The sequence below is a fragment of the Beta vulgaris genome, chromosome 6 (genome assembly GCF_026745355.1).
Source record: "Beta vulgaris subsp. vulgaris cultivar EL10 chromosome 6, EL10.2, whole genome shotgun sequence".
Classification (NCBI taxonomy): domain Eukaryota; kingdom Viridiplantae; phylum Streptophyta; class Magnoliopsida; order Caryophyllales; family Amaranthaceae; genus Beta; species Beta vulgaris.
Window position 1 is genome coordinate 54894394 of NC_079207.1, and position 13068 is coordinate 54907461.

Consider the following 13068-nt stretch of genomic DNA (forward strand, 5'->3'; position numbering starts at 1 on the left):
TCATCAAGGTGGTCGTCGAGCCCCCTCCCCCTTCCTCGTTTTTCATCTTCGCTTTCTCTTTTAGTGGTTTAGTTTATTAGCTTAGCCAACAAAGGCTGACGTGAAGTAGCCGTCTTGTGAAACACGTATGGTGTGTCCCACAACTACGACCAGCAGTCGTTCTTACCGCTTCTCGCCTCCGTCTGAAGGCTCATCGTTTATTGGCTTCTTACCTGGAAGGCTCTTCAAACTAATCTATTTGCTTTTCGATTGTTAAGTGAAGCATCGACAAAGGTCGTTATGTGTACGAATTTGGTGGTTAGTTCTTCAATTTGTTTAGTTTTATCCAGATCCAATTATCCTTACAATTTTGTTTATGATTATGCTTGGGTGATATTTACTAGTGATAGGTGAAAAATAGAAAGATCTTGGTTTCCTTTGACAAGGGAAGATCTAGGAAATCGGGTAAATAGAGACATCGCTCCTAGAGTTTGCCATTGCTTGAAAGATGCAACTTTGAAGGTTCGAGTGTTGGGGCGGGTAAGATTAGATGAGGTTATCAATTTAGGTTAGAGAGTATATATGTTGTGGTTCGATCTTCTAGTTTAGGGATTGCAAGGTTGGATCTTTAGATCTGTATGTAGGGTGAATTAAATCAATACAAATCGTCCCAAGTTCATGTGATGACTTTAGGATTCAGCACACTTCAAAAATGAATATTGTGGGAGACACTCGAATTTTATTTGGGAGTTTCAACCTCCACGCATTTTGAGTTTCATCCTCACGAAGCAAAACCCTGGATACCCTCGTAGAATTAAGGGTCAAGTGACCAAAGGACTTGGATTCTTTGTTAGTTTAATCAATAAAATTCTAGGAAGATGTTTATGTTCAAGGATCTTGAGATTTATCATTTTGTTAGCATAGGGTACTATAAGAAGAGGTGCGGCAATCTATCTCTAAAGATCGGGTTTAGTATCTCATAGATTCTCTCTCATTATATCAGGTCTTTTTCTCCAAGACACATAACCCAACACCATAAAAAATCCCCTAAGACATGTTTTCATTTGGACTGGAACAATAACAAGCTGGATTTTCTTCATAGAGTATGTAAGAGCAAGTGAACCTTTCTTTAGCGTACATTTAATTTGCTTTCTATTTTATGTTTGATACTATCTTTAAGTTGTAATTTCGTTTTTTAATTAATGCAAATTGTCCTAATATCTCTATTATTTAAGGAGGGAGGATAGAAGTTTGACATAATATATTATTATGTAGGATGGTGGGTAGCTATTACCTTGAAAATTAGGGTAATAATTCCACTATTCCTCCCTCAACCCTACATAAGATTGGAATGATAGATCATGTTGATGAAGGATATTTTCTATATTAGTTTTGAAGAACTCCAATAATGACAAAAATTCATATTTGATTAATCATCCAATAATATTTCTATAATAACAAACTTCACAACCATGATTCGACAATTATTTATCAAGAAAATAAAAACAAACACACATAAGCATTATAAAATGCTGACATAAAAACTACCTTAACCATTTAATCATATTATGACAATTAATTCTCCCCATTTTTCTCGATTACCAAATTATGTTCGAGCTTCTTAATTATCTTCCATTATTTACCACAAAAACAATTATAATCATTAGTAGATTTATACGTTTATTAAATTATATTCACGTCTCTAAACAATTTATTATCTGTGACCCGTAAATCATACATAATCATATTTTATACAAACTTCTATAATTCTTTAGTTTATGTATCTATTGTCATAAGAATGTCTAAATATGACGGAGGGAGCAGTTTTGGCGGTTATAGGATAAATGAGGGGTGAAAGTTTGGTGTGCGGTCTCGATTTAGGTCTAATCCAATCCAATCCGAACCAAATATGAATTTCTATTTTGAATTTTCCAATCAAAACGCAAACCAATCAGAGTTCGAATCCAAATATATCCAATCCAAACTTTCAGACACTAGAATGGATCCAGTCCAAAATATACAAAATTTTCAAATCTATTCTTTTGGTGAAAAATAATTAAAAAATGAGCATCAAAATAAAGTGGTTGATAATAAAAGTAATCACACAATCTCATAAAAATTCAGTTTTAACAACTAATAACGTATACAAATCCATAAATTTTTATTGAGAACACTTAAATCAATCCCAAATATACAAATATATAATATAAGACTTATTTAATATTCGATTATTTTATATTTTTTGTTCCAATAACCATCAAACTAAACCAATTCGAAAATCTAAATTTCAAAAAACTCAATTCGAATCTAATCCGAATATATTCGATTCTAATCCCAATTACTAATTCAGTTTGATAGGATTGAATATTAGATTTTATCCGAATAACTTTTACCCCTAGAATGGATAGAAGTATTGGTGCTTATATAATAAATTCGATTTCAGATAATGAGACAAAGATAAACTTCATCAATGAAGATGAATTATATATTCAAAATGGAAAGAGTAACAGGTTATCTTTCACCTCTAACGGCAACTGGATTTAGTAAATTCAAAATTAGGAATTGGAATCAAACTTCCACATTCTCAAAAAATTCCAGGGCTATTCTTTTGCTGATGATGGATTATGATTTTGTAAAGCTAATTTTGATTCTTCCCTTCGTCTAAAAATTATCCTAGGCTTTTTTTTTTGCCTTAACTCAGAGAAGTTACTGAATTTTCATAAATCTGCAATCACGTTTTCTTAACATGTCCCAAACTCTACACGAAGATCGATTGCTGGCATTTTCAATATGACCCCAAAAGATTTATTGAGAAGATATTTGGGGGTTATCTTCTCAAATTATAAGCCAATATTTAGCAATTTCCATCAATTAGTCCAAAAAGTTGACTAGCAAAAAATTAATTCTTGGCACAATCATTTTCTCTCAAAAGATGGAAAATCAATTCTTATTCGGAGTCATCTAGAATCTACCCCACCTTATCTTATGGCAATGACTTCAGGTTCCAAAAAAAAGATGTGCTACAATAGATATTATCAACCGAAAGTTTTTTTGGCGGTCCTCAACAAACTCTTCCTGAATACCACTAATTGTGTGGTCAAAACTTTGTCGGCCTAAAAAATATGGTGGTTTGAATTTTCGGAAAATGTCCATGTAAATGAAGCATACTAGGTTAAAATGGACGGGCGAATCATTTTTGACCAAAACTCTCTTTAGCCAACTCTTATGCGCCAAAAGTAACTTCAAAATACTACTTTCTTTGAGTACAAATTAAACCTACGCCATATTACTCTCATATTTGAAAGTTCATTCTTTGATCTCGAGAGCTTCTAAGGAAAGGAATACATTAGAAAATTGAATCTGGAAAAAATGTCTATTTTTTGGACTGACAACTGGTGTGCCAATCAAAGCCTGATTGAAATGTTAAATCTTCAAATCACGTTCGTTGCTAATCTGGATCTCACTGTTAGTAATGTCGTTCTTCCATCAAGACAATGAAATGTTTCTCTCCTTAATGAATTTGGGTTTGATGCACTCAACCAACATAACTGTTGAGGCGGTGGTCCCCATAGAAGTTTATCATCCACCTAATCTTGGGGATTATTATCCCTAACTACCCTCCCCAACTGTTCCTTGTTGGGAGTTCACTAGCTCGAGCGATTTCTTTGTTAAAACGACTACCTAGATAGCTCTTGGAATGTCTCCTTATTCTGTAGTCCTTGGCGTTTCAATTGGATATGAAAAATTAATATAGCCCCTAAAATTCAAGTTTTTCTATAACAATGTTTACAAAATTGGCTTTCATTGAAATTAATTAGCCCATCGTCAAATCACTAATGATGTTCTCCGCCCCTTTGTAAATCTGATAATGAGACTCTGTTATTTATTTTCACATGTTCTCTAATTTGTCAATATTGGAGTTCAAGCTATATACGGCCTAAAATTCGTCAAATAGTGCCGCAATATCTAGTACAATGCCTAACATGTCTACGTCCCTACCCTTAGGCCCTATAATTATTCTGTTATAATTTGTGGAGTATTGGAAGGAACGCAATTCAATTATTTATGAAAAAAATATGCTTAATTTAATCGTATTTACTAAAGATCCTGGCATCTGTATTTGGAATGGACTTCTCGAAATATGGTAGATTTTTCCTTACCATCTCTTTACTTCCTTGTTGCAGGTCCCCTACTTCTGTTGCAGTTAGCTGGCATCCTTGTCCTCTCTCCGATTGCTTCAAGATAAGCTTTGATGGTTTAGTTATTGGCCCCTCAGCCTCTACTAGTATGGCCATTGGCGACTATGATGGTCTTCTTGTTGCTGCACAGGCTTATCATTGTGGCCAAAGCTCAGCTCTCATTGCTGAAGCCTGGGGCGAAATAGACTTATTCTTGCTATTCATCAGCATATTCAAGATCTATATATTGAAAGAGACAACCAAGTGGTTATAAGAGTTCTGCAAGGGAATTATCTGTAACACCCCGATAATTCTCTCTTTCTAGAAAATACCTTTATAACAAACCTAGAGAATTACCCAGGCATTATCGCCCGTGTGATAACGTTTCGGCTTACTCAGAATTTGCAGCGGAAAAACTTATTAAAACAAAAATCAACTTTATTAAACTTATGAAACCAAATGACAATGTCAAACTTAACACACCAATAAATAAACAACTCAAACTTAAATGAAGATGTTCCTACAAAACAACTTAAATAATACTAATGCACAAAAGCCTCTCCATTCCAGATTCCCCAATGGTATGCATCTTCGAACCTGTAATGTCAATGCTTTCTTGACTCTGCTCCCCCGAAGGATCACCACAGGATCAATAGGCAAAGCCATGATCACAAACACAGACAAGCACGTAATCAGCAAAGCTGAGTACTACATATCAGACATAAAATAATCCTAAACATGATACTACAAAATAACTTGCAGGAATAAATAATAACATATAAATAATAAACTGCAGACAACTTCTACTGAACTAAACTTAAACATCTTTTATTACTTTAATGGAATAGCTATTGGACGAGTTGTCCTGCCTATAAAAATGAAATGGGGGCGCGACTCCACATTTCAGAGTGACCTGCGATATCGAGGAACCTTTGAATAAAAAGGATGGTGATCAACCATTCCTAGAAAAGCTATGGCACGCTCACCATAACCCCAACCCTTATGTCCAACTCTAGACGTGCACAGTCTAAAGTCTATAACTTATTCTCGTTTCACTTTACGTTGCATTCATTTTAATACTTGTGTTGACACCACAACAACCAAATAACACACAATTCACATCACATAATCATAACAAAATTCTTTTTATCTTTAGATTAACAAGTGTTCACAACTTATCAATCAAGACTCCTTTTTTTTCCTTTTTATCCTTTGTTGAACCCAGCCAACAGAAATCCGTACCTTTACATAGGTATAATCCATACTTACCAAATAAGATCCACGGTTCTTATAAGATAAATAAATAATCTCCAAGAATCTATGTAACACATGATTCCAACTTACTTAAATTAATCCACTTACGAATTAATACCAAACTGAACTTATTGCTTGCATCAAACTTCCATACAAACAAGTCATACTCATACATATTCTCAGTTTACATGTAGCACACAGGCAAGTAACATGTAAAGAATTATAGTAAATCATATACATGAACAACAAGGTCCTATACATGATACTACAAAATAAAAACATCCCTAAGGCATGTTTCTAAACCATATAGCACGTAGACTATGTACGTACCTTGTATAAACACAACGGTAGGCCACTTTTATGCTCTAAAAGTCCCCTACATGTAATTCTCCGCCTAGAACAATAAATAATCAAGTAAATACTTGAACTAAAAAAAATACAGCAACTTTAAAACGTCCCAAACCCTTTTAAACTTCTTTAAAAATCGTTTTTATAATTTAAACTCTCATTATTTTTAATCCCTAGTATAGATCAACTATTCTAGTGATTAAAAACCATTAAAAACCTTAAAATATTAACTTTCTGAATTTCCAGCATCTATAAAATTTTCTAAACCTTCTGAAAATATTTTAAATGCATATAAAAATCGTATTCCAATCAAAATTCATATTCATACTTTAAATATACGATTTCTAGTGATTTAAAACCCTAAAATCACATCTTTCATGATTAAAACTAAAAATAATAAATCTGAAATTTTTTCTTTTATACATATGATCCGAAATAATATTCTTCATAAAAAAATAATAACTCAAATCTAATCATGCAAATAATAATAAAATAACAATAAAAATTAGAACTTTAATGGAATCTTAAAGGAGAAGTAAAGAAAAACAACCAAAATAAGAGGAGGAAGAGAGCGCCGCGGCTGTGACAGCAGCAAGGAGTGCGGGGCAGCAGTTTTGGCTTCAAGAAATTTTGTGACGTTTCTTGTTCAACAAGAAACGTTACTTAGCGAAGAAGAAACGATTTTTGAGAGAAAAATGAAACTCACGCTCAAGAGGAAGAGGAGAGAGAAAATGTCGAGGAGAGAGAGAAACTCGGAATCACGTGCAAGGAGGAGAGAGAAAATAAAGTGTAGGGCAAAATATTTGGGTTTTTAGGATATTTAAATAGGCTAATCCTATTGGGCTTAGGAAAAGGAATTTCAATAATTAAAACTTTGATGACTAACAAGATGGGCTTATTAGGACTTTAGTCATCAAATCATCCTTTCCCTTTTTATTACTTTTTGGGCTTTCGATTCCATTAATTTTCTTTTCAAATGTCTTTTAATAATTAAATCTTATTTAAAACACGCTTAATTAAAATATTACAAACTTTATTAAGCTAAAAAAAAAATATTTTTAGTTGACTTTTAAAATAGTCAACCCTTTTTAAAAGTCAAATCATTTTCCAAACTCATTTGGATTTAAATATAATTACATAAATAACTTAATATATTTATGAAAATCCTTTAAAAATGTGGGGGATTACATTATCCTTCCCCTTGAACCATACAAACCCTCATCGATAATATTCGGCAACTGCTGCGTTAGTTTAGATTGTACAATATCAACCATATTTTTCTGGAAGCTAATCTAGTAGCAGACCTTCTATCCAAAGAAAGTCACAACTTCTACTGCCTCAGTTGACGTGGATGTTTCTACAGAACCCTCTTTACAAAAATTGTCCTTCTTGATTCGTTAGAAGTATCCCTTGAGAGAAGTGTATCCTAACTTTACTCATGTGTTTGTGTGTGTGTATACACACACACACACATTTATATATATATACATATAAAAGTGAGTTCATATGAGAGTTCATACTTACATGAGAAATCAGAATGAATTTTACGCGTTGTAACTCTTATGAATAAGTGATGTAACTATAATGAAAAAGTGATGTAACTCCAAAAAAAGAATATTAGAAAAAACAAAATTCAAAAACATTCTTTTTTGGGCTCAAAGTTTTTTAGGGGCGTATAACTATAATAAACAAGTGTTGTAACTCTAATCCAATTGTGTGGTTGAGATTCGTTCTTATTTCTTATGTAAGTAGCATTCTCATGTGATCTTGCCTCTCTATATATATATCAAAAGATATGTATAATGATAAAATCAAAAAAACACAAAACACTATTAAACTACATATTGTGTTTTGCACGGAGGAATTAAAGTATATACATTTATTTTGAGGTATGGTGGGTGACAAATTTCACTAGATTATGAGTTTTAAGATAATTTCAAAATATGTAGTAATTGTAAGCTTTAGAATTACTGTAAGGGGTCATTTGGTTCAAGATATTGAATGGAAAGGGAATAGAAACAAATAAAGAAGGGAAATGGTAATAAAAATGGTTATATTTATTGGGTGTTTGGTTCAAGCCATGTAATTGAAATGGAATAGTAACCATTACCACCAACTAATGGATTTTGTTACTTGAGGGGGAGGAGAAGGTAACAAATTGAGGGAGTTCATTACCACCAAGTAATGGAATGGATTGGTGAAGGGTTGAACCAAACATAAAAAAAAGGGAATCAATAATTGATTCCATTTCTTGAAACCTAAAAATAGTAAACCAAACGGACTCTAAATAGATTTCTCGATATATAAAAAATATAAATTTATACACACAATAATATAATGTAACATATGCATAGCCAAGGTTTTATAACTCGTACATTAAACGGACTAAATAACTAGTTTTATAGTTGGTGGTGCTATAATAATCTAGTTTAGCTTGTAGCTTTGCCAAGTGTATTTTTTAGCCAAATAAGAAGCTTAAGAAAACGACAAGTGAATTCATAAAGGGGCATGAGTTCATATGATGAGGTTTAATGTGAGCACGATAAAATAGTTGGTTAACATGATTTGACACTCGGTAGCAATGATAAGCATGTTCTATTAGATACCCCTGATCTTATGATTATTCTCAATCACCAATCACAACATAATTAATTTGGGCCCAGCAAGTGCTTTACTTTCAGTTTTCCAAATTACACTTTACATGTGAATCCTTGTTCATGAATGCGAAGCTAATCATAGATTCTAACAAATAAGTATTCTGAACTTTATTTAATTATGAAGTAGAATTCTCCTCCTTTTTAGTACTTGCTCTTCAAATGAAAGATGTCTTCACTAGATTTGACTCTTTAATTGATCCAATGATCACTGCAGATGGGAAATGCCAAAGGCTTGAACGTTCTCAATAACTCCCAGCAACTAAATAATTAAATCATAAAATCTTATAGCTTATACTCCTTTTCCTTTCTAATTTATTCACTCCACTTTGGAGAATAATAAAAAAGAAAGTATAAAAATATAAGAGGGAAACCGGAAAGGTGGAGAGATAAATTGAAAAGTGAGAGAAAAAAACTAAAAAGTAGATTAAATATTAAAAAGTAGATGATATGGGCAGAAAAAGAGGAAAAAGTAGATGTGAAATGTTACTAAAAAATGTGTAGATTAAAACAGACCAAAAAGAAAAATATGTAAATAAAAGTGTTAGAAATAAAAAAGTTTGAGTATGATTTTATATTTACATATAATTATAACACTGTATTATGTTTAACTTTAAAACATTAAACATTGAAATTGCAATAAATTGATAGTTACACTGTCACATTTTATATCAATGGTCATGTATCCGATTTCTAATAGCTACAAAGTTGTTAATATTTTAAAATGATACCATATACATGTGTATTAGAAATTGAGAACAGTGCCACGTGACACATGTACTAGAAAGTGACATGTGCCATCGTTCATTTGATTGGAACACCTTTTAGTATATATGTATAGATACAACATCTCTTTGTTTAGATTTTTCTTTTTTTTCCAACGAGTTAATTCACTACATACTTCTGATCATGAATATTTTCAACATTTTAATAATATAATGAAGACTTGATATTGTCAAAATCAAAATAGTGTTATAACTAGGGATCTTTTTGGTTGGTCGGAAAACATTTTCAATGAAAAATGATTTTCCTTAAAAAACATTTTCCAAGGAAGATTGCAACTGTAAATTAGTTTTCTTTTATTTGGTTCCTTGCATAAATAGTTAATAATGGGGATTGTTAAACATCACCCTAAACTTACTTAAAATCACCCCGATCCCACTAAATATTTCCAATTTTACCCTTCCTTTTTCCCCTTTTTTTTTTCACAACCACCACCTCCATTCCCACAACCGCCACCTCCCATTCGCGAAACCACCACTCCCACCACCACCTGCCATATAATTTTCTTGATGTGACCAACTTTCTCCATTGGAAAGGTGCATGTGACCACCACCCGCCGGCATTTTTTGAGGTAAGTAGGAGGAAGAAACAAACAAAAACATGGGAGATGAAAAACAAAATTCATACGGAAGATTAACAAAAAGAAAGTCAAGATTTTTGAGGTTGAAATTATCAATCTTGCAATGCATACCCATCTCCTCATAAGGACGGAGTTCAAATAGAACGTCCCTCCCACCCACCCTCCCTCCTTAATCTATATCTGCAATAATTTTCTTGATGACAATAATCTACATCTGCTACAAATGAAATTAATCCAGATAATTCCCCACCCTGCCTCCCTGCAATCGAATTTTTTTTTGGGACATGGGCGAACGTCTGGCTTGGACGTTCCACCCATGGCCCGAACGTCTAGCCTGGACGTTCCACCTATGCCCTGAACGTCCAGGCTAGATGTTCGGGCCATGGGTAGAACGTCCAAGCCGGACGTTCGCCCATGTCCCTAAATTCTTTTTCGATTTTTTACGAGTGGGTGGTGGTCGGGGCTGCTGGTGGTCGGGGCTGCTGGTGGGGTGGGGGGAGGGTGGGGGCTGCTGGTTGGTGGTGGTGGGAGAAGGTGGATGGTAGTGGAGGTGGGTTAGGAAAAAGAAATAAAAGGTTAATAAATGTAATTGCAACTTTATTTGGGTGATTTTAAGTAATTTTACGGCGACGAATAGAAGTTCAGTTAATAAGGAAAGAAATAATATATGTAAGTGATTAGAAGCATTAAAAGAGTGTCACATGGCACATACAATGGAGAGTGACATGTGGCACCATTTTTTTGATTGAAATGCCTTTAAATATATTTGTATAGATACACCATCTCTTTGCTTAGATTTTTCTGCTTTTCCAGGGAATTAATTCACTACACACTTCTGATCATGAAGATATTTTTAATATCTTAGTAAATATAATGAAGACTTGATATTGTCAAAAAATGAGAATGGTTATATATCTAGGGATCTTCTTAATATTATCCGAAAAACATGTTCAATAGAAAAGTGATTTTCTTTAAAAGACATTTTTCAAGGGAGATAATAACTGAAACTGATAAAGTCTCTTTTGTTTGGTTCATTGCATGAATAGCAGCTAATGAGAAAAGAAATAATATATGTAAATGATTACGGGAATGGATGACATGTAGATGAAAAATAGGTAATATGTGGTCTCCTTTCTTGTGGAAAGGAAAATGTTTTCCATCAACGGGAAAACATTTTTCCTCCATTTGAAAAGGTATTCTCCATCGGTTACAAACCAAACAAAGAAAATTGAGAATATAAATTTTCAAGAATATGTTATTCGTTAAACCAGACATTCCCTAAATGTCAAAAGCATGAGTATATGGGGGTAGTTTAAGTAACTTCACTTGGTGTAGGGATCACTACTCTTCTGTTTTGCATATAAGCATCTAAAATTTAGGTATCAATACTTTATGGATGTTTCTACACGATGCCTTTGAGGAGCTGATTTTCTACGATGTACCCCCTTTTTTTTAAAAATTCCACATGGTACCCTACAGGTTCAAGTAGTATCCACATGATGCATTTGCCGTTATCTAGACGTTAAAGGGTTTTGTTAGATTTATTTTTGTAAAGCCATTAAACTGCCATGACAACCACCTCCAAAACCCAAAACCACCACAACAACAATCCACAAACCACAAAACCACCCATATCACCCCTTAAAACACCAAGAAACCACGCTAAACCACGAAACCACAACCACCATCCCTAAACAGTCACAACTACCATCCCTAAATCACAACAGCCACCTCCAAAACCCAGATAAATTACAACAATCACCACAATCACCTCCTTATTCTCCTCCTTTGTTAAGTTTTCATGTGGTGCTAGGGTTTTTGAGAGTCGTCAAGGTTGGGTTTTAGGGTGGTGGAGTTTTTCGATGATGATGGGTGATTTTCAAGGGTTGTTGGGCTAGGAGAGAGGGTTGTCGGAGAGTTGGGTTGGATATTTTAGGGTGTTGGGGTTTTTCGAGGGTTGTTAGGCAGGGAGAAAGGGATCTTAGAGAGGTGGAATGGGCTTTCGGGTGGCTGGGGCTGGGTTTTCAAGGCTGGGATAGATGTGAGGATGTGGTGGTGGTGGTTAGAGGGTGTTGGTGGGTTTTTGGTGGGTGGGGATGAGTTTTCAAGTTTGGGAGTGTAAGGAGGTTGTGGTACGGTGCTGGTTTGAGGGGGTTGGTCATGGTGGAGGAGGGGAGATACAGAGAAAACTAACTTCTGTTGGTTACTAATTAGGATTAAAGGTAACATGTGGTTACAAATTGCACTTGGAGGGGGGGGGGGGGTTTTACCATGTGGAACTCGCAAAAAGAGGGTGCATCGTAGAAAATCCGATTCTATAGGGGTACCGTGTAGAAACGCCCATACTTTTTTTTATCTAATACAATTGTACGTGATTTTTTTCCTTTTGCACTTCATTTTATTCTTTTATGATAAACATACTTTATACTTTTACACTATTGACGTACTCTACTTTAAACATTTTTATTGGTGATCCTACATGATATAAAACGTAGCCATGTGAGATATTTGTAGATTCATCTTCATAGATAAATATTAATTTTCCGTGATTCCAATTTCCATAATTAATTTATTAATAATTGAAGACTTTAATGGTCTAAATTCTGTGTTGGCATGCGTAAAATTAAAATCGGGTAGATTAAAAAGGAACAAAGGACGATATTAGTGCAGACACAAAATCATGTCTCCCCATTTAATACTCGATGATGAAACATATTGTCGTCCTAATTGGTCCGAACAAAAGGAAAAGTAATCTGAAAAGCTTAACCCACAATCATTTTAAGAAACCAAAGTCTATTTATTTGTTTAAAATAATTATGAGCCCATTTTGTAAAAGCTCATTAATTATTCATTATAACTAATTGTATTTTCAATCTCAATTAATTACCTCTTGATGATTAACTGTATTTTTAATGTATATTCTTAATAACTACTCCCTCTGTTTTTTTATCCTTCTCACTTCCTTTGCACCTCTTCCAATGCACGTTTTTGAACTTAAATATATTTCATTATATATTAGTAAAAATTATGATGATTGAATATTAAACTAGTACTAGTTGAGACAAATCAAACAAGACCCTCACATGACTGTATTTTTTTCTTATAAATTAAAATAAATTGAGAAAAATTTATTTACGTATGAATAGTTTCAAGATTCTAAGTGAGAATGATAAAAAAGGGGAGTATTTTCTAAAGGATATTATGAAAATCAAATTTTATTCCTAAAGATAGTTGATTTCGGATTCAAAAAGATAATATTTCATCAAAGATATGAAGGAATCTTCAAACGAAT